Below are 23,489 nucleotides of genomic sequence, written 5' to 3' on the forward strand. Positions count from 1 at the left end.
TTGTCTTAAAAAAAAAAAACAAAGCCGGGCGGTGGTGGCGCACGCCTTTAATCCCAGCACTCGGGAGGCAGAGCCAGGAGGATCTCTGTGAGTTCGAGGCCAGCCTGGGCTACCAAGTGAGTCCCAGGAAAGGCGCAAAGCTACAGAGAAACCCTGTCTCGAAAAACCAAAAAAAAAAAACAAAAAACAAAAAACAAAAAACTTAAGTAACGGAGTCACACGACTTCCTAATTGTTCATGTTTCAGTTAGGTTCCAGGGTACTTCACAGTCAAATATTTATTCATCAAAAGGAAGAAAAAGAAATGCCACTTAAGATTACCTTTTACTGAACATGATATAAACACTTGTAGAAATGCTCAATAATAATCACAGGCATTATGTAATTCTTCCTAAGGAAGGTAAAAAGAAGATAGTTAAAAGCATAAGTGAATGAACTGAGCCAGGCTGACCATCTGGGTCTGCAGAAAAAAAATCTTCTAGTCCAATGTCAAAAATCTGAATTGTGGTGTCAGTGACTGTCTCACACTTTTTTTCAAAAGATAAAAGTTTCTATCAGATTTTTAATGCTATTGAACTGCAAACTTTTAAATAATACAGTTTTAAAATTCTTTGAGAATTTCATCTACGCATACAGTGTATTTTGATCATATTACCCCTCATTCCTCTCAAATGGTTCCTGATCCACTCTGCTAATCCCAACATTACTAAATCCATGCCTTTTGTTTTGTTTTGAATCATCTACCTAGGGCAACACTGCATGCCCATATGCTCGTGTGTTAGAGCCATCGCTGAGTTTGCTCAAACTACCTGGCATCAGCACCCTAAAGTAAACTGACTCTTCCTCCTCCAAAAGCCACCCACTGCCACCAGCTTCTCAGTTAGGGGTTTGGGCCAGTGAACACCTTTCTCTTCCATACTAGAATGTTGTCGGCTTGACATTGGAGTTCATGAGTGCAGTAGTCCTGTCCTGCCCAGAAGATATTATTTTATTTCAAGTGTTGTAATATGCTACAAACATTTCAGAGATATCAAGTTTTATATGAAATATGATTGTGTTGGGAGGAATTCTGAAGAAAATGTTAGTGTTCTTATTTGACTGATAATATTCCCATGTGAGTTATAATTAAATGAATCAAGGCAGTACTGTATCATGAATCTGACTTGCTTTTTATACGTGAAAATTATTGAGGTAATTTCTTCTGTCTACATAACTTCTAAAATGCAGAGCCAGAAGCTAAAGGTGACAAAAGACCACTGGAAACTGCACGGAGGCTATATTCATACTCTTGATATTTCAGATAACCATGATTTGCATTTGGTGCTTGAAAGCTGGTCTGCCTGATATTTAGGACATGACTGTCAGTTTACCTCAGTTCTTCTCTTACACATTAACATAGAGAATTACAGTAGGTTTGGTGATGTAAACAGTGTGTTCACTCCAATGCTGAATGCTGCCATCTACAGCCCAATGAATAAGGGTAGAAAGGGAGCCCTGATGTCATCCTCATCAGAACAGCATTGTCCTTGTTGACAGCCTGAATTTAGAATTAAGTGGATAGTGTAGGCATCAAGATAATTGTATTTATCAATATTCAGACCCCATTGAACTCCTGTCTGGATTGTTTTACTGATTTTGTTTCTTGTGATTTTGTATATATACATTTATGGGTACATATATATGTTTAACATATTTCCAACCAAAATCTGCTTCAGTAGTTCTTCTCTATTTCTGTTTCCAGAAATATGGTCCATGATGTTCCATTTTTTCTTACAAGATTTCAGAGACTTGAACTTAATATACAATATCATATCAAATGTGGACATGTTTTCTCAAAGAAGGATCCCCATTGTACTATTTTTATACTCCTAGAATTATGTGCAATGACAATCACCTAAGCATTAACAAATAAAGACTTTTCCCACACATTGTCAGACTTCCTCCTATATTTAATTTTCCTTATTCTGACTTTTCTTGATTAACATTCTGGAGTGACCCATCTCACTTCTACATTTCATTTCATCAACTTGCTACATCTCCTCTTTACTTAAAGGATTCCAGGCTAATTAGTTAATGGGGTGTCCTTGTGCTGCTGAGCTCAATGCTAGGAAACCTCCTACTAAGTTTGCTGTATTTATAAAAATAACATCCCCAAAGGCAAACATAATCAGTCCAACACATTTTAGAAAAACCTATGACATGGCATCAGACATTGGTAGTCTTAAATCCTCCATTCTCTAAAATATGTCCTTAAAAACTGAGGGTTGGGGATTTAGCTCAGTGGTAGAGTGCTTGTCTAGCAAGCACAAGACCTTGGGCTTGGTCCTCAGCTCTGAGAAAAAAGTGATCTAAATGTAATCTTCAGAGTATCTAGCCTGTTAATATTTCTGGACCAGAAACTCTTGCCTCTCTCTATTATAACAATCCATATCACCATGCTAGAACTCAATCTGTTTTGTCTCAACCTCTTTGTATCATCTGCTGCAACAAGGATTCCTTATTCCTTTTCTAGAGTTCTATACAAACCCTGGAGAATTCATTTAGAAAGATTCTTGGGGGCCTAGAATGCCAGCGCCCCCTGGATGACTAGTATTTGTCCCACCTCACCTCACATATCAACACAAAGAAAAAGTGGGACCACTGAGAGACAAGTGGAATGGAACTAAATTTGAGGGCTATTTCTGGGAACCAGAAGTCCTAGAATTGTCCAGAATTACATGGCTATAGATGCTAAAAGAAAAATTCTGAGTGTTTCAACCATACCTAGTTCTCTGACCAATATGGGGAAGAAGGAAAAATGTCCTGAGTCCACCCTGCCTTTGGTGGACCCAATAACCACTGTAGTGTATAGCCTGAAAACTGTGTATACTCCTAACTGTCTGCCTGTGTGTCTGTCTCTCTGTCTGTGTGTCTGTCTCTCTGTCTGTGTGTCTGTCTCTCTGTCTGCCTGTCTATCTATCTATCTATCTATCTATCTATCTATCTATCTATCTTTTTCATCACCTATCTCTATTCATCAATCCACCCATCCATCCATCTTCTCCTACAACTTCTCTTCCTCTTTTATTTCTCCTTCTTCTTGATCTTCCCTTATTCATCCATTTTTGCCTCCCTGAGTTTTTACAGGGCCTTAAAATGCAAATTACATCATAAAAATAAAAATGTTTCTCCGTAGGTTTTATTCTCCATATTTTCCCACCCCAAATCTGGGGAAGATTCCTCTCTTCCCCAGAACTTGCTAAAATGTGACATTTCTTAGATCTCTGACACTGTGATACTACAAATATTGTGTAAAAGAGCATTTGTTAAAAAATGCAAGTTGTGCTTAAAACAAGCCAAAAACCTACATCCAAAAACTTCATACTTTAATAACTTGCAAACACATCATCTTAGTTTGTTTCTTTAGATGACAAATGTAATTTATATACAATGAATTCAATGAGTTGAAATATTCAGTGTTTATTAGTTCTCTCACAAGAAGTTTACAAAAAAGGTTTTCTGACTAAATAAATTCTTGTCAAGAGGTAAAATCTGTAGAGTTTTCTAAATAGAAATGGAAAGTTGTACACAAAGCCAGAAAATAGAGTTAATCAAAAGTCAGGAATTTTATGGAAGATAAAAAAATCAAGATCATATATGAAACTGCTGTATTCATTAAAATTCCTTAGGCCAAAATTCAGTACACTTGTATACAATTAGAGTTTAATTCTCTGTTTGGAATAAAAGTGATAGAAGATGCCACTTAGTTTCAACCTTTTATACAGAGAAAAGGAAAATCCATGCTAGAACTTGCATTTGATAGCCTTAAAATGGCCTGCAAAAAGAGCCTGTCTTAGTCAGGGAGAATTCTGTCTCCCAACTGCTTGAATTACAAAAGACTTTCAAAAGATCAATGAAACCTCCTGTCAAAGCTTGGCTCATGGGATTGTAGGCTACGTGAACAGACGAGATCAATCTGAGTGCAATAGATGTGGGAAAGTAGGTGAGCCACTTACAAAAACCTCCTTGAAATACAGGCTATGTAATCTAATGAAATCTGAGAGAAATTATTTCCTGATGGACTGGCTCACGGGAAGCATTGGGGATGCTTGGTTATCACAAGCAGAGGTCTCACACACACTGGAAGATGATGACGAAGGATGGGGTTTTCCCGATAAAATATATATGAGAGAAGCAGTGCTTTGTGGCCAATTCACTGGGCATGATAGAGCACTGGGCTGTGCTTACAGAAGAGGTCAAACATAAAATGGTTGATTCACCAGGGACTTCAGGACTGGTGTTTGCCTTTAGTGCCTTTGCAGAGCTCCATGGGAGAATGTGAACTTGTAGAAACAACTAACATTTTAAGGAACAGGTCAAGTGTTGTGTAACAATTTTCCTTTTTATGACATGAAATACTTTTCTATTATTTTTGAGATTATAATTACATTATTTTCTCTTCTTTTTCATCCTTCCAAACCCACACTTTACTCCTCCTGGCTCTGTTTCTTATTTATGACTTCTATTTTCATTAATTGTTGCTACATTCATATACATATATATGTGCATGAAAATATATATATATATATATATATATATATGTATGTATATCCATATAGTTATATATTCCTAAATGTAAACCAATCATTCTGTATAGCTAGTATATGTTTTCAGGACTGATCATCTATATTGAGTATCCAACTGGTGTGCTCTTCCCTGGGTAGAACTATTTCCTTAAGTCTCAGAAAGTTCTGTGGAAAGAGAGGAGGTTCATAATTCTCAGCAATTAAACCATGGCTGGGAAAGCTGAAACTTACAGGATTAAGAAGGCCTTTCCAATCCCAAGGTTAAATAGGTGGTAACTAAAGAGAACTGAAGAAATGAGACTCTCTGTCTCATTCAGCTGCAAACAAGTCATGCAGAAACATTCAGAGTTCTAGTCTTCATGAGTCACCCATTCTAATATGAGACATTGTGATGCCACACATTAGAGTTATTCATATTCCTATAAGTAATCCCATACCTATATGCCTGCACTAACCTCAATAAACTCATTAATTTGAGGGAAAAGGAATTACACAGTCTTCCCTGAGAGGCAGACAGATAAAGGGGAACTGATAAGTAATACAAATCGCCAACGTCTGGCTTCCTTTTTATTTTCTGTACTGAGACAAAGGCTTAGAAGGCTGTGTCTTCCACCAGCAGACTGCCTCTTCCAGGTGTCTGGTTCAGGACAGATAGGTATGTTCACAGTCAGTCCTGAACATGGTCACCTAAAGCTGCAAGTGATCACCCAGAGTCAGATATTGGGGCAAAAGCTGAAAAATCAGAGAGGCAGAGCAGGAAGCCAATAGTTCTTAACCCTATGAAATCCTCCACCAAAAGAGAGTAAGCACCTCTCTCACCCCACCTTATCACTCCCTCTATCCACCTTTCTATCATTTCCTTTCTGTCTGTACAGACCTCCAGACCTCTATAGTTAACTAATGGCTAGCTCCGCCTTCTGATTTTCAGGCAACTTTGTTAGAGCACAAATAAAATATCACCACATTTTCCCTTTTCTGTCTAAAGTAAAAAGGGTTATAACTAATATAAGAAAAACTTCATACAATAAGTTCAATAAATATACACAATATATACAGGCAATAAATACAATAACTATATATAATATATACAGGCAATAAGTACATCAACAATGTCTACTCCATTTGCATTTGACAAAATCAGAAAAAATACTCCATTATCTATCCTATTTTTGTGAATCCAAAGGACTGTGTCTAATTCACCTTCTATCCTAATTTGTGTTACCAACCGAAAACTATCTATTGATGTCTTTCAAGCTTACACACTTTACACCTCCTTAGTGAGTTTCTTTTCTGAATTTTTTAACAAGGAAAACTATAACTATCTAATCTTCAATTCCCTCAGAGACCCAAGAAGGAAATAATATTAACTGAGTAAACAGGAAGTATAACTAAGCAACTTCCAACAAATGTAAGAAATTACAGAAACAGCTGGTTGCCTGGACAGTCACTCAGGTTTTCTCTGCACCATTGGGACATCCATCTTTGGCCTACAGGCCTAGCATATCTGACAGACTCATCTGGGAAGCAGGATTTTCTGAAGGGCTGTCCTACCTTGTCTTTGAAAGGTGCAGCAGTCCTTTCTTTTGTGTCCTGCTTGTCCATTTGGACAGCATACTGTCAGCAGTTGATGTAAGGTCACTTCCTTGCCCAGTGGCTAACTTATGCCACAAAGAAAGTAAACACTATATAGAGTTTCTTCAATGCCCATCATCTTCTTTGAAGTAGATTGATGCTGCCAGAAGCAGACATGTCTCATAGTCATAAAAAAAGAAAAAAATCTATGTTATCATCTTAAATGCCATATTCTGCAGATCTCTGAAATGCTTTAAGATGACCTGTCTATCAAAAATATATTTCTACTTGACCTTGAGAACAGACCTAATATGACTACAGTTTTCATTGTAATGACTAACTACTAACCTGCATTTCTTTATTATCCTAAATAGTTGGCAATAACTTTCAAGGACTAGAAAATTGCATTGCATTGTGAAATGAACTGTATAGGAATGATACATTGAACAAGATGAGAAATATATGTACAGTATTTTCTAACAAAATCAAACTCAGATTTGTATCAATATAATTTATATGCAATATACAAAAATCCAATCCAATGTGAAACATTTAAAACTAGTAGTTCCCTTCTCTATCTTATCATATCTAGATTCTCTCTTTTTTCTTTTCAGAGTAGATTCAATAATCTACCCTTTGTCCTACCTTTTCTATATCCTTTTGTTTCAGTGGTTCAACATATGAAAGTCTGTAAATGTAATCCACCACATAAATAAACTAAAAGAAAAAAACCCACATGATCATCTCATTAACTGCTGAAAAGGCCTGTGACAAAATTCAACATCTCTTCATGATAAAAGTCTTGGAGTGATCAGGGCTACAAGGAACATACCTAAACATAATAAAGGCAACATACAGCAAGCCTACAGCCAACATCAAACTAAATGAAGAGAAACTCAAAGGGATTCTACTAAAATCAGGAATAGAACAAGGCTGCTCACTCTCTCCTTATCCATCAACATTGTACTTGAAGTTCTAGCTAGAGCAATAAGATAACAAAAGGAGATCAAGGTGGTATAAAAGGAATAAGTCAAACATTCACTATTTGCAGATGATATGATAGTATACATAAGTGACCCCAAAAATTCTACCAGGGAACTCCTTCAGGTGATAAACACCTTCAGTAATGTGGCAGGATACAAGATTAACACACACACACACACACACACACACACACACACACACACACACACACACACACAATCAGTACAAATGATGAATGGGCTGAGAATGAAATCAGAGAAACATCCACCTTTACAATAGCCACAAACAACATAAAATACCTTTTGGCAACCTGTCTGACAAGAACATTAAGTTTTTTAAAAAAGAAATTGAAGGAGATATCAGAAAATGGAAAGCTCTCATATGCTCTTGGATAGGTAGAATTAACATAGTAAAAATGGCGATCTTACCAAAGGCAATCTTCAGATTCAATTTAATCCCCATCAAAATCCCAACTAAAGTCTTCACAGAATTTGAAAGAAAAATTTCACCTTCATGTGGAAAACCAAAAAAACCAGGATAGCCAAAACAATCCTGTACAATGAAAGAATGTCTGGTATCACCATCCCTGACCTCAAGGTCTACTATAGAGCTAAGTTGGCCATTTGTATAAAACAACTTAGTATTGGCATAAAAATAGACACATAGATCAATGGAATCAAATCAAAAACCCTGAGACTAATCCAAAGACATATGAACACCTGATTTTTGACAAAGAAGCTAAAATTATACAATGAAAAAAAAGAAAGCGTCTTCAACAAATGGTGCTGGCATAACTGTATGTTGACACATGCAAGAATGCAAATTGATCCATTATCTATGCCCATGCACAAAACTCAAGTCCAAATGGATCAAAGACCTCAACATAAATCCAGTTACACTGAACCTGATAGAAGAGAAGTAGCAGAGACACTGAGAGCAACACCTAATAAACGGGACCTCCTGCAACTGAGAAGCTTCTGTAATGCAAAGGACAGGGTCAACAAGACACAATGACAGCCTACAGAATGGGAAAATATATTTACCAAACCCACATCTGACAGAGGGCTGATCTCCAAAATATATAAAGATGTCAAGAAACTAGACATCAAAATACCAAATAATCCAACTTAAAAAATGGGGTACATATCTAAACAGAGAATTCACAACAGAAGACATTTGGTCAATGTCACAACAGAAGACAATGGTCAAAAGACATTTAAGGAATTGCTCAAAATCTTTAGCCATTAGGGAAATGCAAATCAAAGACACTGAGATACCATCTTACATCTGTCAGAATGAATAAGATCAAAACCATTAATGACAGAGGATGTGGAGCAAGGGGAACATGCCTCTATTTTTGGTGGAGTGCAAACTTGTACAGCCACTATGGAATCAGTATGGCATTATCTCAGAAAATTGGGAATCAACCAGCCTTAAGATCCAGTAACACCACTATTGGGCATATACCCAAAAGATGCTCAATCATACCACAAGGTCACTTGCTCAGCCATGATTATAGCAGCATTATTCATAATAGACAGAACCAAGAAACAACCTAGATGGCTCTCAACTGAAAAATGGATAAAGAAAATGTGGTACCTTTACACAATGGAATATTACTCAGTGGTAAAAAAGAAATAGTGACACCATGAAATCTGTAGACAAATGCATGGAACTAGATCCTGAGGGAGGTAACCCAGACCCAGGAAGACATACATGGTATGTGCTCACTCTTAAATGGATATTAGATGCAAGGCAAAGGGTAACCTGGCTACTATGTACAACCCCAGAGAAGCTACATAAAAAGGAGGACCCTAAGAGGGACACACATGGAGGGCCCCAGAAAGGGAAAATAGGTAAGATCTCCTGGGTAAACTGGGAGGGGATAGAAGTAAGGGGAAGGAGGATAGGAACAGGAGGGACTTAGATGGCAGAGTGGAGGGAGGAATAAAGAAGAAGAGTAATGAAACAGATGCCTTGATAGAGGAAACCATTAGGTTGTTAGGGAGAAACATGGTGCTAGGAAAATCCCCAGTAATCCACAAAGATGACCACAGCTAAGACTTCAAGCAATAATGGAGAGGGGGCCTGAACATACTTTCCCTATGATTACATTAGTGACTACCATAATCGTCAAAATAGAACCTACATCCAGAAACTAATGGAAGCAGATGCAGTGATCCACAACCAAGCACTGGGCTGAGCTCCTAGATTTCAGTTGAAGAGTGGCGGGAGGAACCACAGGAGCAAGTGAGGTGAAGATCATGATGGGGAAAACCACAGATATAGCTTACCCAAGCTAGAAACTAGAACAAGCATGGGACCAAACTAGGTCCTATAGTAGGATATCTTGCTCAGCATTGACACAGAGGGGAGGGGCTTAGTTCTGCATCAATTTAGTATGCCAGACATTGGTGACTACCCAAGGGAGGCCCGACCCTCTCTGAAGAGCAGACGGGAGGTGGGACAGGGAGTGATGGGGCATTAGAAATATGGAGTAAGGGGGAACTGAAACTGGTATGTAAAATGGAAAAAACTTTTTTATACATAAATAAAACAAAAACAAACCAAACAGCATCTCCCTGTAGAGACCAAACTAGCCTTAGGCCCCCAACTTTCCAGCCTCAGAGTGACTAGGCCTCCCCATCTGCACTGAAGGGCAGTGGACTTACAGACTAGTAGGAAAGATCAGATTAAGGCCCTGAGGTAGGAGCCATCTAAGGACCAGGGGATGGTGGGATTATCAGGCACCCAGTGTCAGGCTCTGAGTCACTTTCACCAGCCTAACAGTGCAGCCTGAGTCAGCTCTGCTGTGTGGGAACTCCCCCAGTGACATCACACCATGGAAAACTCCATCTCACACAGCCTGCTTTTTTAGATCTGGGCCTCAGGCTGGGAATGAAGTAGCTACTCAAACAACACTGGCTCCTGGGTTTCCAAAGGTCAAGAATCCCCTGTGGGAAAGGTCTGGGAACACAATCATTTTAGAGTTTGGATCTTTCTGGATGTGTGAACATTTAGAAATAGAAAAAAGGAGCTGGGCATAATGATGCATGCCATGATCTCAACGAATTGGGAAATGAGGAGGAGAATGGAAGACTGACTGCAGTGCAAGTTCCAGGAGAGCCTGTGTCTCAAAAAAGTCATGTTGAACTGTGCCACCATTCCCATGGCTGCTGAGGCCAGATTTGCGGAGTCTGAAGCCAGGCTTTGTCTTGTGCAGCTATGAGTAAGGTTGAGGAGGCTGTCCCTTGGGTAACCTGAAGTATGTGAAAAGGAAAAGAAACCAGCAGACCCCTGAGACACTCCCCTCCCTGTAGAAGACAGGAAAGTTGACATTCACAGAGGGGGAGTCTCAAGCCTGAACTTTGAGAACCAGCTAGGCAAAGTCTTATCCCTCAGTTCATTTCCTGAACAAGATCCAACTACCAAGAGTGGGCTGAGATGAACATTGTGGAAGGCAAGTGCTGTCCCCTGTCATCTTGATCTCAGGGCATTTGGAAGACCATGAACCCTCCTCTATAGTGATATTTTATTTGTACTGAAATGTGATTTGTATGTTAATAAATAAAGTTGCCCGGGGGTCAGAGCTATTAGCAAGCCATAGCGAAAGACATGCCTTTAATCCCAGCACTTGGTAGACAGAGCTAGGTAGATCTCTGTATATTCAAGGATACAGCCAGCATTGGAGACACATGCCTTTAGTCTCAATACCAACTACAGAAGACCTGGAGGTCTGTACAGACAGGCAGTGATGACGTGGTCATGTGGTTGGGTTTACAACCAATGAGAAGGCAGAACAGAAAGTCTTTATAAAGACAGACACAAAGGAAGTAGCTCTCTTTCGGAGAGGTAGGACCACTGCGAAAGGAAGGGTAAGGTTTTTAGCTCTTAGCTCTGACCTCTTGGCTTTCTTCTTTGCATTGGTTCTGTGTTTCTTATTTAATAAGATGGTTGGTTACATCTACACTCCTCTGGATGGGACATCAGTGAGGTAAGTGGCAGGACCATGCAGAAGGAATTTCTGTCTTTGCTGGGTGAATAACTATATATCCTGGGCAGGATATCTGTTCATGGAAGTGTGATGTTTCACAATTGATTGTTAGAAACACCAAGCTGTCTGAGGTCTCAATTATACAGCTGACTCCAGGCCTCTTTCTAATTACTGGGATTTGCAGGCAATCCTTTATACTTTTCCATCTAGATCTACTGCCTCATCTCTGGATTCATGTGAGCAATCACACTCTCTGAGTATCTCCCCCCTCTCTATATACCACCTCTCTCCTCTGATTTCTTTACCCCCAATACTGTCATCTATGTTCTTAAAAGAGTTTTTGTATCAGTTTAGGGCACATGCCTTGCTCCTAAATTCCAGTATGTCCTCAACTTGTTGGTCTCCACAGGACTCTATTTAGAAATGAAGTTGACAATCACATTTATTTGCTTGGAGCTTCAAAATCTGAAATGACACAGATCACCCAAAAGTTTCATCAGTCCTAGGCTGCAAGGATAATGCTTTGGTGGACAAAGTCCAGAGATTCGGTTGGAGAACATGCATTCCATGCTGACCATGACCTGGCTTCTCTTTATAGTGATGTCATGATAAGAAATGTGAGGTTTGGATATAACAAAGCTGTATGATGCAACAACTCTTGAGTCCCTCCCCTTGCCTGGCCTTCTCATGTCCTCTTAATGGATCTTGTACCCAAAGCTAGCAGTGCCACCTCTTCAAGAGCATGTGGATTGGAACAGGTGGGTCCAAAACTAGGCGTTTGGCTTTTGTTTACTGGTTGAAGCACCACAGCAGTGATCTACATCATGTTCTATTCCATGATTGTATGCCTGGTTTGTGTGTGTGTGTGTGTGTGTGTGTGTGTGTGTGTGTGTGTGTGTGTGTGTGTGTATGTGTGTGTGTTGTCTCACTCATGATGCCTCTCTATAGCCAACACTAAACTCTGACTTGCCACTACATTTTCCTCAGTCAATGATTTCAAGGCTTGGGTCATCATATTCATTTCATGAATTGTTTGCTTTTTCAGAGCTCACCTGGTCTCAGTGGTGCCAACCAGACCTGTCCAGAGATAGTCACATCTTCACTAACAACCTCATAGCTTGAGTGAACTCTACTGACACTCTAGGAGAATCTTCATAGCTAAATATGTGACTTTTTTGAGCCCAACAATCTCTAAAAGTCTGAGGATCTTCCCTGGGTGATTGTTCACTTCAGAGGTCTCATCCCTACTACTCCCCATTCCCTTGACCTCATTTCTAAGCATCCTTTCTTTCTCAAATTATTGATTATGAATCTTAAGGAGGGGAAAATCCAACCCAGGACAATGCATGTAAAGTGAGCTTTCAACCTAGATTAAGTTTCTAATGAAGCAGAGGCCTAGATTTCTGGCTTTGGAAGGAGGATCTACCTAAAGGCTTCCATTGTGAACCCAGAGTCTCCTGAAAATGGCACCTTGGTTTCAAGTCACTTTTCGGTGAGGCATATAGCAGGGATGACATAGCTATACCATGTCACATCAGGACATGAACATTCTACTGTATCCTGGAGAGCCCTGGCATTCCATGTGATGTCACCAGTGTTGTGGCAACGCCAACTGTCATTGGGGCATTTGTGCAGTGTCTCATGTTTCACCTACAGACATGCTGACTAGACTGAACAGGATTCTTGGGAGACAGGATGACGAGCACAGGGAGACCAAAGGGAGGCAGAAGGAAGATGGCCTTCAGTCTCCATGTCACACATCAAGAAATAAATGGTTCTGGGGAAAGTGAGTCCTGGGAAAGTGATGGGGAGCTTCCTGAAGGAGGAAGGCTTCAGCTGATCCTTCCAGGAGTGGGACTAAGGAGGTGAGAGTTTCTGAGAATCAATGGGCCTATCCTGGTCCTCTGAGTTCTTCCAGAGCAGACCCACAGTTGAGAATTTTCATGGTTAGTTTGGCAGAGAGCCAGGGATGGTCAAGGCTGCAGCTGTTCTGTTGAGGGCCCTCTGCTTTCACTCTGAGTGAGAAGGAAGCACAGAGGGACTAAAGAGGTTTCAGTACCAGCCCTGCACTTCACCCACACTGGATTTCTTTTGGTGTGTGTCACTAATAACAGGGAGAGTAAAGTCCCCTGGCCAGAGCTAGAGGTTCTCACAGTTTAAATAACAACCACTAGCAGGGCAGGAGCCACCAAGTAAGTATTGCTTCGTGTCAGTGATCCCTAAGGTTTCAGAGTTCCTGCCTCTCACTAGCCAGTCATCTTTCCTCTACCTTGAGTGCAAGACTGGGACATCACTCTTCCTGTAAGTATTTGTTCTTGGTGTCAGAGGGCTCACCTGTGGATGCCCAGTCCTTAGGTATTTTCAGTCATACCTTTCAGTAGTTGATGACACCTTTGCTAACATCATGATGGATGGAATGTATTCTGCTGAAGATTTTGGCAAAAGTTTCATCATTACCTATGTGACTTACCATTTTTCTGACAGAACCCACATAATCCCCACCATCCCCATGCACTGTAACTGCTCCATGGATCTTCTCTAACATGCTTGTTCACTTTGTGGAACTGATCTTCCTTCACCATTATCCTCAGTTAAATTCTTAGCATCCTTTATTTCTCATGTTATTAGTTAGCAATCATCAGGATGAGAAGAGCCATTCCTGGGCAGAGTTTGGAAAATGAGTCTTGGTCTCCACACATGATGAACTATTGAATTAGAATGAACTAGATTCTAATGAATCAGAGAGATCTCTGGGTTGGAAGGAGGGCATACTGAAGGCCTTCTACTGAGTCTCAGGGAAGGCTCCTGGAAAGCGCAGCTTGTCTTTTGGTGAATTGGGGAAGAGTTTGCTATCAGATAGGGGACGACATTGGCAGTGACCCTAAGTCCCTTCTCTGGAAATTCTATTGCATCCTAGAGAGCCCTTGGCATCTTCTGTGAATACACCAGTGTTGTGGCAATGCCAACTGCCCTTGAGGCATTCAGTAAGTGCTTACAGGGTTCACCAGTTGACATGGTGGCAAGACTGAGCACACTGATTGGCAGAGAAAGCCCTGGTTTTCTAAGGAGGAATTTATGCCAGAATTGGACCTTCTGTTAATGGGGTTCAGTAGCTGAAATCATCTGAAGCCATGGACCTACGCTGCTTCTCTGGATCCCTAAAGAGCAGATTCAAAGTGGAGGATTTCTGATGGTTAGTTGGCAGAGGGCCTGGAATGGTCAAGGATGCAGCTGCTGTGTTAGCATCTTTTTCAGTTCATTCTAATTGGCAAAGAATGCCAAAGGAAGCACAGAACCACAGAGGTATCAGGGTAGGATGTTGCTGCACTTCATTCCTCGTGGATTTCTGTATGTTTCATGGATATCTGATATAAATACCAGGGAGGGATGCCGTGGGATGTTCTTTATATCAAATATGTTGCTCTGATTGGTTAGTAAATAAAACAGTAAATTGGCCAGTAGCCAGGCAGGAAGGATAGGCGGGACAAGCAGAGAAGAGAATTCTGGGAAGTGAAAGGCTGAGTCAGAGAGACACTGCCAGCCACCACCATGACAAGCAGCATGTGAAGATGCCAGTAAGCCACGAGCCACGTGGCAAGGTATAGATTTATAAAAATGGATTAATTTAAGATATAAAAACAGCAAGAAGCCTGCCACGGCCATACAGTTTGTAAACAATATAAGTCTCTGTGTGTTTACTTGGTTGGGTCTGAGCGACTGTGGGACTGTCAGGTGAGAGAGATTTGTCCTGACTGTGGGCCAGGCAGGAAAACTCTAGCTACAGAGGGAAACTTTCCATCCATGTACCCAGGTCTGAGACATTCAGTTGCTTTTAGTCCTGCACACAGGTTATCGGGCTGGGAAGTACAAAGCACCAGGCAGTCCAGGACTTTCTTGCATCACATCAGGTATTGGCTGACAATTCCAAACCAACATGACTGGCCTCGCTTATGCCTTTCAGAGACAGGCTGCAGTAGGGCCTGAGGCATATATCTAACCTTAGAGATTGGAGACAGACACATGGCTTATGGGCCCCAGCATAAGGATAGCTGCTCAGATCTTTGAGGGCTTCACTGGGTTCCATGCATTTCCTCTTCCTCAGGCCTCCTCTTGGGACTCCACATGATCTCTCTTGGCTCTATGCCATTCATCTGTACACATTCACTTGTGTTTATGTACCTACAGGGACTACTAAGAAGGCATCATCCACATCCTTCTTCCTCACAGAGCAAGAGCAACAGTTGAACCAGGTGGATAAACTGACCCTTCAGCTACAGATGATGACCAATGAGAGGAATGAACTGCTTGAATTCCTGGCCCTTTATAACAACAATGAGTTGAACAACAGGTATTCATCATGCCGTGTTCTCTGGTGACTGTCTTCACCCTACTGTGTCCTTAGTGCATCTGAGAGGCAGAACTGAAGGAGTGAGATAGGACATAGGCTGTTCTGATTCCTCCAAATGAAAATCAGAGCTTGTGGCCTGAATCACAATCTACAGAGAGGGGCAGTAGGGTGTAAGATCACAACATGCATTTCAAGAGACTAACAGGCATTGGTTTTTAGGAGATGCTCAGTGCTCTGAGTTGATTGTTTATATTTGACTAGATAATTACTTTTGCTTGTGACTTCGGGAGCATCTGTGTGTCTGGAAGGCCTGGAGTTCATCCCTGCTCCTCTCTGGTCTTGTTCCTTATACTATGAGGCAATGCCCCCTACCTGCATTTCTTTGACATCCTATGTGTGGGTTTATATGAGTGAAGTGCTCTCTAAGGGGCCCAAACATTGCAAACATGGCAGAGGCAGGTTTTGCCCTTTTCACTTCCCTCTCCCTTGATAAACCATTAGATTACATTCCTAAATTTAGTCCCCAGAGTTTATTCCTTTTTGGGGACTCATTCTTGAAACTAAACACCAAAGACAAACAATTAAAATTCATTACTTGGCTACACTGGCTAACCTGTCCAATTAGATCTCAACAACGCACCCTAGCACAGACTTAACCTTTTCTACTTAAAACCTAGTGCTGAAAAATGCCTGCTGCTTGCTGTCTGCCTTTGCCTGATCCAGAGGCAGGCTCCCAACGCCATGCTTGCCCTGTGGGGTAATAAATCTCTTTGTGCTGAGGATTGAGTGTTTGAGTGTGTTTGTACTGTCTCTGAGAGGCTCCCTTACAGTGTGTGTGTGTGTGTGTGTGTGTGTGTGTGTGTGTGTGTGTGTGTGTGTGTGTGCATGTCCTTCCAGATCCTGAGAGTCAGAGATTGATAGTAGGCCTGAGAATATTCACATGTCTCAAAGATTTCAGGTGATATAAGTGCTGAGGCCAGGGAGCTCCAGATTGAGCATCACTGCCCTCTGCCCTTGTGCTCACCATGGTCCCTCATTGGAATCCTCTTGGGAGTTTATAAAGCCATCCTCATGTAGTGCCTCCTCCATGGAAATACTGATTATGAGTCCTGGGTATCCTTGTAAGGAGAAAGTATCTCTGTTCTCAAGACAGTGAAAATGTCATCACAGATTTCAGATAGACCCGGATCTATGGCACAGACTCCTCAGATCTTCTTAGAGAGCTAGTCTGCCCCTACAGGCCTGCTAAGGGAGCTCATGTAGTCCTGTCTCTTCCCTATTGACACCCAGCCTTTCCCGTCCCTGGGGCAGGGTAGCAAGTCTAATGCACACCAGGAGGTCCAGTACATGATTCAGGGTATGAAATCCAGTCAGCTAGGGTAGTATAAAACAGAACCTTAATTCATGTGGTCCCTGACACCTGTGTTCATGGGGTTCTCTGCTCCTGGGGCCATGCCCTACCACAGGCTGATATCTGAGCTTGAGATGCTGAAAACACAGCATAAGAAGGAGATGTCAGATGTGAAGAAATTCCCCAAGGAGATTTGTGAGGCCTCGTACAAGTGCAAGGAGCTGAGTGAGAAGACCAACTCCTACAGGTGAGTGCCTAATTTAGATGGGACCCCAGAAATTGGTAAGGACTGCTTCAGGTAGTCTAAAATTTCTCCAGTCCTGCCTGACCCAGCTGTCAGGAGGAATCTGTCCCACTCACCTCCTGAAGCCAAATGGTCCCAAACACACACACAGAGGCTTATATTACTTACAAACTGTATGGCCAATGGCTTAAGTTTCTTGCTAGCTAGCTCTGTCATCTTAAATTAACCCATTTCTATTAATCTATGTTTTGCCACATGGCTGCTGCATGGCCAGGCTGCTGGCATGTTGCTCCTTGGGTGGTAGCTGGCATCTCCTCCACCTCTGACTTTCTTCTCTGACTCTCCTGGATTCTTCTGCCTGGCTCCATCCTGCCTTGCCATAGGCCAAAGCAGCTTATTTATTAACCAATGGGAGCAACACATATTCACAGTATACAGTAAGACATCCCACAGCAGCTTCTTCCCTTCTTCACCTTTGAACAAAGTTGGGCTGTGGTTCTAGCCTGTTTACCTCTTAGCTAGATGCCTGCCTGATAGCTCTTGGACTTGTGCCTCCAAAACTGAGTTCTCCTAAGAGTGAAGAGTCTAAGAGTCCCTCCCAACTTTTTCCTGTCTGCTTCTGGAACTTATAGACAAAAAGCAGGGTTTGCACCATGAATGGTTTCTGTGGCTCTGGCAGGTTACAGAACTCGTTTCTAAGGGGCACAAGGATGGAATGTATTCCTGTTGAGTTGTCTGTACCCCTCAGAGCATGGCTTCCCTCTACCAGCTCATGTTTTCCCAATACTGTGAACAGTTAAGCCCCAGGGTATGTGGGGAGGATGTGGGAGATCCAGTTTTCAGAGGTACATGGATCCCTTTAGCTGTTGGGATCTTCAGAAGTAGTTTAATTTGGCTATTCTCTGGCTATAGCTGGCACCTGAGTGATGCTAGCATGGCTAATGTGGATCCAGCCCAGGGTTTTGGGGATAGCGACATGAGAACTTGCAGAATCATGGTATTAGGAGGCAGGAGTGGCAGGTGGAGGTAGAGCTCATCATTTTTGGTGATATTTCAGCACCCTCTACAGTCAGCTCCTGAGGGAAAGGACTCAGCTGATGGAAAAAGTGAGCACGTTGAAAAAGGACAACAGAAAGCTGCAGGGGGAGCAGATTTTACTACAAGAGTCCTGCGAGGTGGTGAGGAGGCTCTGTAAGGAGGCCCATGAGAAGATCTATGACCTCTGGACAAGGCAGCAGCAGGTAGGTTGAAGCAGCAGGACCAAGCTGCCCACTTGTCTAACCATACACACACATATACACACACCCATGTAACCATCTACTCACTTATCCATCTGACCCATCCCATCCAATAGTTCATTTCTGTGATCATTCACAAGTCATTCTGGGGAGTTAGCCTCTTGGAAGGCACTGCATGACTGCCAAGGAAACCCTACTGTTCTGCTAGAAGCTGCAGTCCATCGAGGGAGACGGGTAAATCACATTTCACTCACCTACACGTCAGTATGGAAGGAGTGGTGCTATGATGGGAGCAACATAGGGAATAGCACAGCGATCTGAGTGAGTGGGGTCAAGGGTTTGTGTCTCTTTTGCTTGGCAGGAGTCATGTGAGATCTGAGGCAGAAACAGCATGGAAGGAGGAATGCCCCCTGCAAAAACCAAATGACTGGGTCTTGTGGACATTTTTTTTGGGTGTCATATGGCATTTTACCCTTTTGTTCCCAGACTGCCATGGTGTTCTCTTTACCTGGTCTTGGTTCACACTAACAGAAAATTAATTAACAGTTTGTCAATACTGTTTGCTGTGAGTGGCATTGGCCAGTTCACCCATCCTGGATCTTATACTCAGAAGCCCACTGGTTTACCAGGGATATGGCAAGGGTTTATGGAAGGTGGGGGTCAGGGAAGCAGATTTGAGATTTTAAGAGAATTATTTCTCCAACTGCACCAACATAGCCTGCAGAAGCACAGCATGCTTCCCCAGGCATGTTTAGTCTTAAAATGATGGAAAGCAGAATTGTGGGTCTCACTTGAAACAGCTAGTGTGAGGAGTCTAAATTAACCTGGTAATGCCATCCTCATTCAGTGTGATGTCCTCCTCATTGTGTTCTGTTCACTTAAGATTTGTGGGGTGTGTGTGTGTGTGTGTGTGTGTGTGTGTGTGTGTGTGTGTGTGTGTGTTATGCATGCCTGAGGATGTGTACATTTGTGGGTTTGTTGGAAGGCCAGATGATGACATCAAGTGTCCTCTGTTGCTTTCTCCTTTATTCCCTTTAGCCGGAGTTTCTCACTGAACCTGGCAATTTCTGTTCTGGCTAAATTGGATAGCCACAGATCTTTGGGTCTCCTCTGTCCTCACAGTAAAGCTTCCTATCTTTTTCTGTCTCATCTCATTGTTAAATGGCTCATTTAGTCAGAAAGAGCACTGACTTATTGGTGTCTCTTAATTTTTACACATTTTTATTACTTTGGAATTAATGCATTGTGTAATAAATAACAAAAATCAAACAATGGAGCTATTTTAAAAATGAAAAGGAGACTTTTTTCACAGCATAGTGGTAACTTCTGAGGAAATGTCTGGTTTGTCTTACTGGCTTCACACTTGGAAACTAACATTTTGATGCTCACTCTAAGATGTATATGGCTGTGTTCTTAGGAAAGATTCCTTCTTAAAGTTTTATAGAGTGCTGTAGTTCAGGAAAGTGCTGTGGGTGACATAGGTAGCCTCCTACTGTCTGACCTGGGCTGTTTTAATATAACATGCACTATAATCTGGTCAAAAGTTGTTGGGTAATGACAATGGGTGACTTCCATTCTCTGGTCTATCACTGCCTTCTGTGGAGGAGTCTGGGTAGGTTTAGTGAGGAGTCTATGATGGGTCAACTGGGATCTATCGGGAGGCTTCCTGTCCAGCCATCATCCATGGGCACTTGGTCTTGTGTGGTCAAACTCAGTTGTGCAGAGGTTGTTACTTTTCTGTACAATCAGTGAATCTGTTGATTAAAAACTTCCCTGGGAGGGTAAATAAGTTCAGGCCAGGGCAGAAGAGCCTAGATGGGTCTGAGTCTTGTAGAGAGCAAGGAGGACCCATACATCCTCCTAGAGTAGAAAAGGTGCTGCAACATTCTAGTCTTCTCCCTTGCTCCTCTGGGTTCAAGAAAGGTGTGGGGGGGGGGGGGTGTGTGTGGGTGTGTGTCTGTGTCTGTGTCTGTGTGTGTTGTTTTAAGTGTATCTTTGTGAGTATGGGAACATGTGTTTGAGCCTCTATGTGTATGTTCACTCACTCACGGAACAATGGAACATCTTTAACAATGATGGAGAGAGACTTCAATGTAAAAGTACTGTGCCTAATCTGGTTAGTACCACTTTGCATCAGTCAAAGAACTGACGGAGCAGCTCATCATTTGGCATGTCCACACAGTTAACAACAACAAAAGACAGAAAACTGATGCAGGCTAAAGGTTTTTCAGGTCTTTGTAGAGGCAGAATTATTTATCTGCAAAGAAATCCTCTGGAGAAAACAAAGTAATGGGGTACATGAAGGTGAGAAAGAGGCTACTGAGAGGCAGGAAAGGTGCCTGAGGGTTTGTGTCCTTCTCTGCTCTGGGTGAATGGTGGCTGACCACTGATGACTTCCCTGCATCCTGTTTTGTTCTTCTCCTCATCGCCTGCCACCATTTTCCTTTCACCTTTGCCTAACCTTGGTTCAGCTAACCTTGTCCTTGGATCTTGGCCTGGATTTTATTCTCTGAGAAATTCTGCACTGCAGAGGTGCTTGTGGCTGCATCTCAGCCCAGCAGAAGTCCCACAGCTATGCTGAGGTGTGAGGAGAGGCTGTCTCAGTGCACCTCTTAGGCTCATCATACTCTAAAGCACCCACTCCATGTTGTGTCTGCAGCACTCAGAACCTGCTTTTATTCCAAATTTCTTCATACTGAGTTAAAATCTGCCTGATGGAGGGTTGGAAGAAATGAAAACTCTCAGACATTGGTAGTAGTGTAAGATGGTGCAGCCCTGTGAGAAGCTATGTACAATTATTCAGAATGTTGAATGCAGACTCCAAGTGGACCATTGATTCCAGAATGTAAAGCAGGTGTCCACAGAGAATAGGGGACAACAGGGTTACAGCAGGACTCATCAGAACATCCCCAGTTAGAAACTAATCAGATGCCCAGCATTAATGAATGATAACATACAAGGTGGTCCATAGAATATTGTTAAGCATGGAATAATACATGCAATCATTTGGCCGTGAGTTAGTCAACCTTCTGTCACAAGTAAACCCTGACACAATCATATTACTTGGAGGAAAGGTTAATATAGACTCAGGATTTTAGAGATTTTCTAGTTTTCTGAGCTCATGGCTTTGGGCCTAAATCAAGGCAACCTATGGTTTAGAAAGCTTCTTTAGTAGGAAGCTGCCCTCCCTGGAGGCACTGAGAAGCACTGAGTGAGAGCAAGGGGCTGGTCCACCACCATCCAGTGGTCCTGTGCTGGGGAACTAAGCCTTCAATGCACAGACTGGAGAACTTGCTAGGAGAGCTTGAATTACTGGTCAAGGAACCCTGGGGTTCACGTGTCTTGTACAGGTTTATAAGGCAAGCACTACATTGACTGATCTGCCCACTGAGTTCTTCTCCCAGGTCACCAGGCATGCATGTGTTATACAGACACACAGGCAGGCAGAACACCTGCACATATCAAGTAAAAATGAAATGAAATATTATCAAAACAGAGTAAAATACACAATCTTCACCACATCACTGTGTTCAGATCATCCTGTATTTTCCTGCCTCTGGGATGGAATATGAGTAGAGGGGCTGTGGGTTAATGAAAGGTCACTTTCTTCTCCATAGTATCCCAGGTGATCTCATCTAACATCAGTGTTTTCTGGAAAACTAAACATGGATGCAAGGTAGTGTGTTTGTATGTGTGTATTCATGTACATGTGAGTGTTCAAGAGTGTGTGTGTGTGTGTGTGTGCATGTGTGTGTGTATGTACATGGGTGCAGAAAATCTTCTCCTAAAAACATAATCTTCTACTGAACAGGAACATCAAAGACTTGAGGAAAGTCTTCAATCCCTGATGAAGCAGAAGGAGCTGCTCACCCAGCAAAGGGACTTGGCAGTAAAGCTGCAGCATCACTTCACTGTGTCCCAGACGAGGTAGGAGCCCAGCGTTGCAGAAGCAGGTGGATCCAAGTGGGTCCGCTGTACCTAGATCTCTGTCCTCTTTGAGTTTCTATTCAATTGGAAAAGCTCCCTGCCACAGCCAGGGAAAGAACACCTCAGAGTGTCATTGCTGGCTCAGTCAACAGGAACTTATGTCCAGGAAGCAATATGCTTTCTCCTTAGTCTTATGGGGATTGTGTCCCCTTCTTCCATTCTGAGACCTGTAGTATGCTCTGAGTATCTCATCTCTTAGATTAGATCTCCCCACAAATATTCCCATGGCAGCCAGAAACCTAGAAAGATATCACCAATCGTGAAGGAAAGTGTATCCTCCTGCAAATTTATTTTCCATCAGGAACATCATGTTTAGAGATAAGTGTCCACCCTTTGGCAGATTTATATACAGCACACTACTGCTGATGGCAGGCTCTCTGTAGTGTTTATCAGTTTCTCATGAGAAGATTTACTTTGGTCATAAACAGAGTAGGAGTTGACAAGTTAATCCCATGCAGGGGTCTGAGCTGTAGGAATCATCAGAGCCTTCTCTGCATTGCTGTGTAGGCTCCACTAGAGGGCAGGCATAGAGTTTTCCAGGAGGTTCACATTCACCTGGTATCTATCAAGACCAGGTATATCTTTCCTGACCTATGCCTCAGACCTTGCCATACTGATATTTCTCCAAAATGATGTCTTTGGACTGTTGGAGAAATATGCTGTTTTTTCTAATCCAGCACAGTGTGTGTTTTCCAGTTCAACTTCTAGCAGTTTTTAAAAGTTGAGAAAAAAAATCCAGCCCAGGTGCTCTCTGACCTTTCTCCCTTAGGGAAGCAGGGAATGAACTCGGCTGAAAGGTAATGCTCGATTGTCTAGCTGAGTAGATCTGGTGGGGGCTCAAAAGCTGACATGGCAGGTCCCCACTAGGCTTCTGTTCCCAGCTGCCTTTCTCCCCTAGGTTTGAAAACCTCCAGCAGGAACTAGAGCAGACCACAGCCCAGAATGAGAGCCTCCTGCAGATGGAGCTGCTGAAGCAGAAACACTATGTCCCAGGCAAGTCAGCCACCATTGAGCCCCATCCCCAGCAGCCAGGGTGTTCATGGGGTGTGTTTCCTTCCTTAACTTTTGTTTACTAGGGATGAATAGGCCCTGATTTTCTTGACAGTGGCACATATTTTCTTGACAGATTTTCCCTGACTGCACCTGTTAAGAAGACTGAGAAGGCTGGAAGAAGCCAGAGACACCTTGAAGGCATAATATTCTACAC

General features: G+C 42.2%; 1 protein-coding gene across 2 annotated transcripts in view; it reads right to left on the bottom strand.

Moving 5' to 3' along the window:
* LOC128119569 (disks large homolog 5-like) overlaps positions 1–23,489 on the bottom strand; it is a 97,534-nt gene that overhangs the window by 34,085 nt on the left and 39,960 nt on the right. The window contains exon 3 of one of the 2 annotated variants that reach the window (XR_008221568.1): positions 6,116–11,579. The exons of the other annotated variant lie outside the window; for it this stretch is intronic. The gene's annotated coding sequence lies outside the window, so the exon portion shown is untranslated. The remainder of the gene's footprint in view (positions 1–6,115; positions 11,580–23,489) is intronic. 2 annotated transcript variants of the gene reach the window in all.

This window comes from Peromyscus californicus, unplaced genomic scaffold (genome assembly GCF_007827085.1).
Source record: "Peromyscus californicus insignis strain IS unplaced genomic scaffold, ASM782708v3 Scaffold_24__1_contigs__length_46423439, whole genome shotgun sequence".
Taxonomy (NCBI): Eukaryota; Metazoa; Chordata; class Mammalia; order Rodentia; family Cricetidae; genus Peromyscus; species Peromyscus californicus.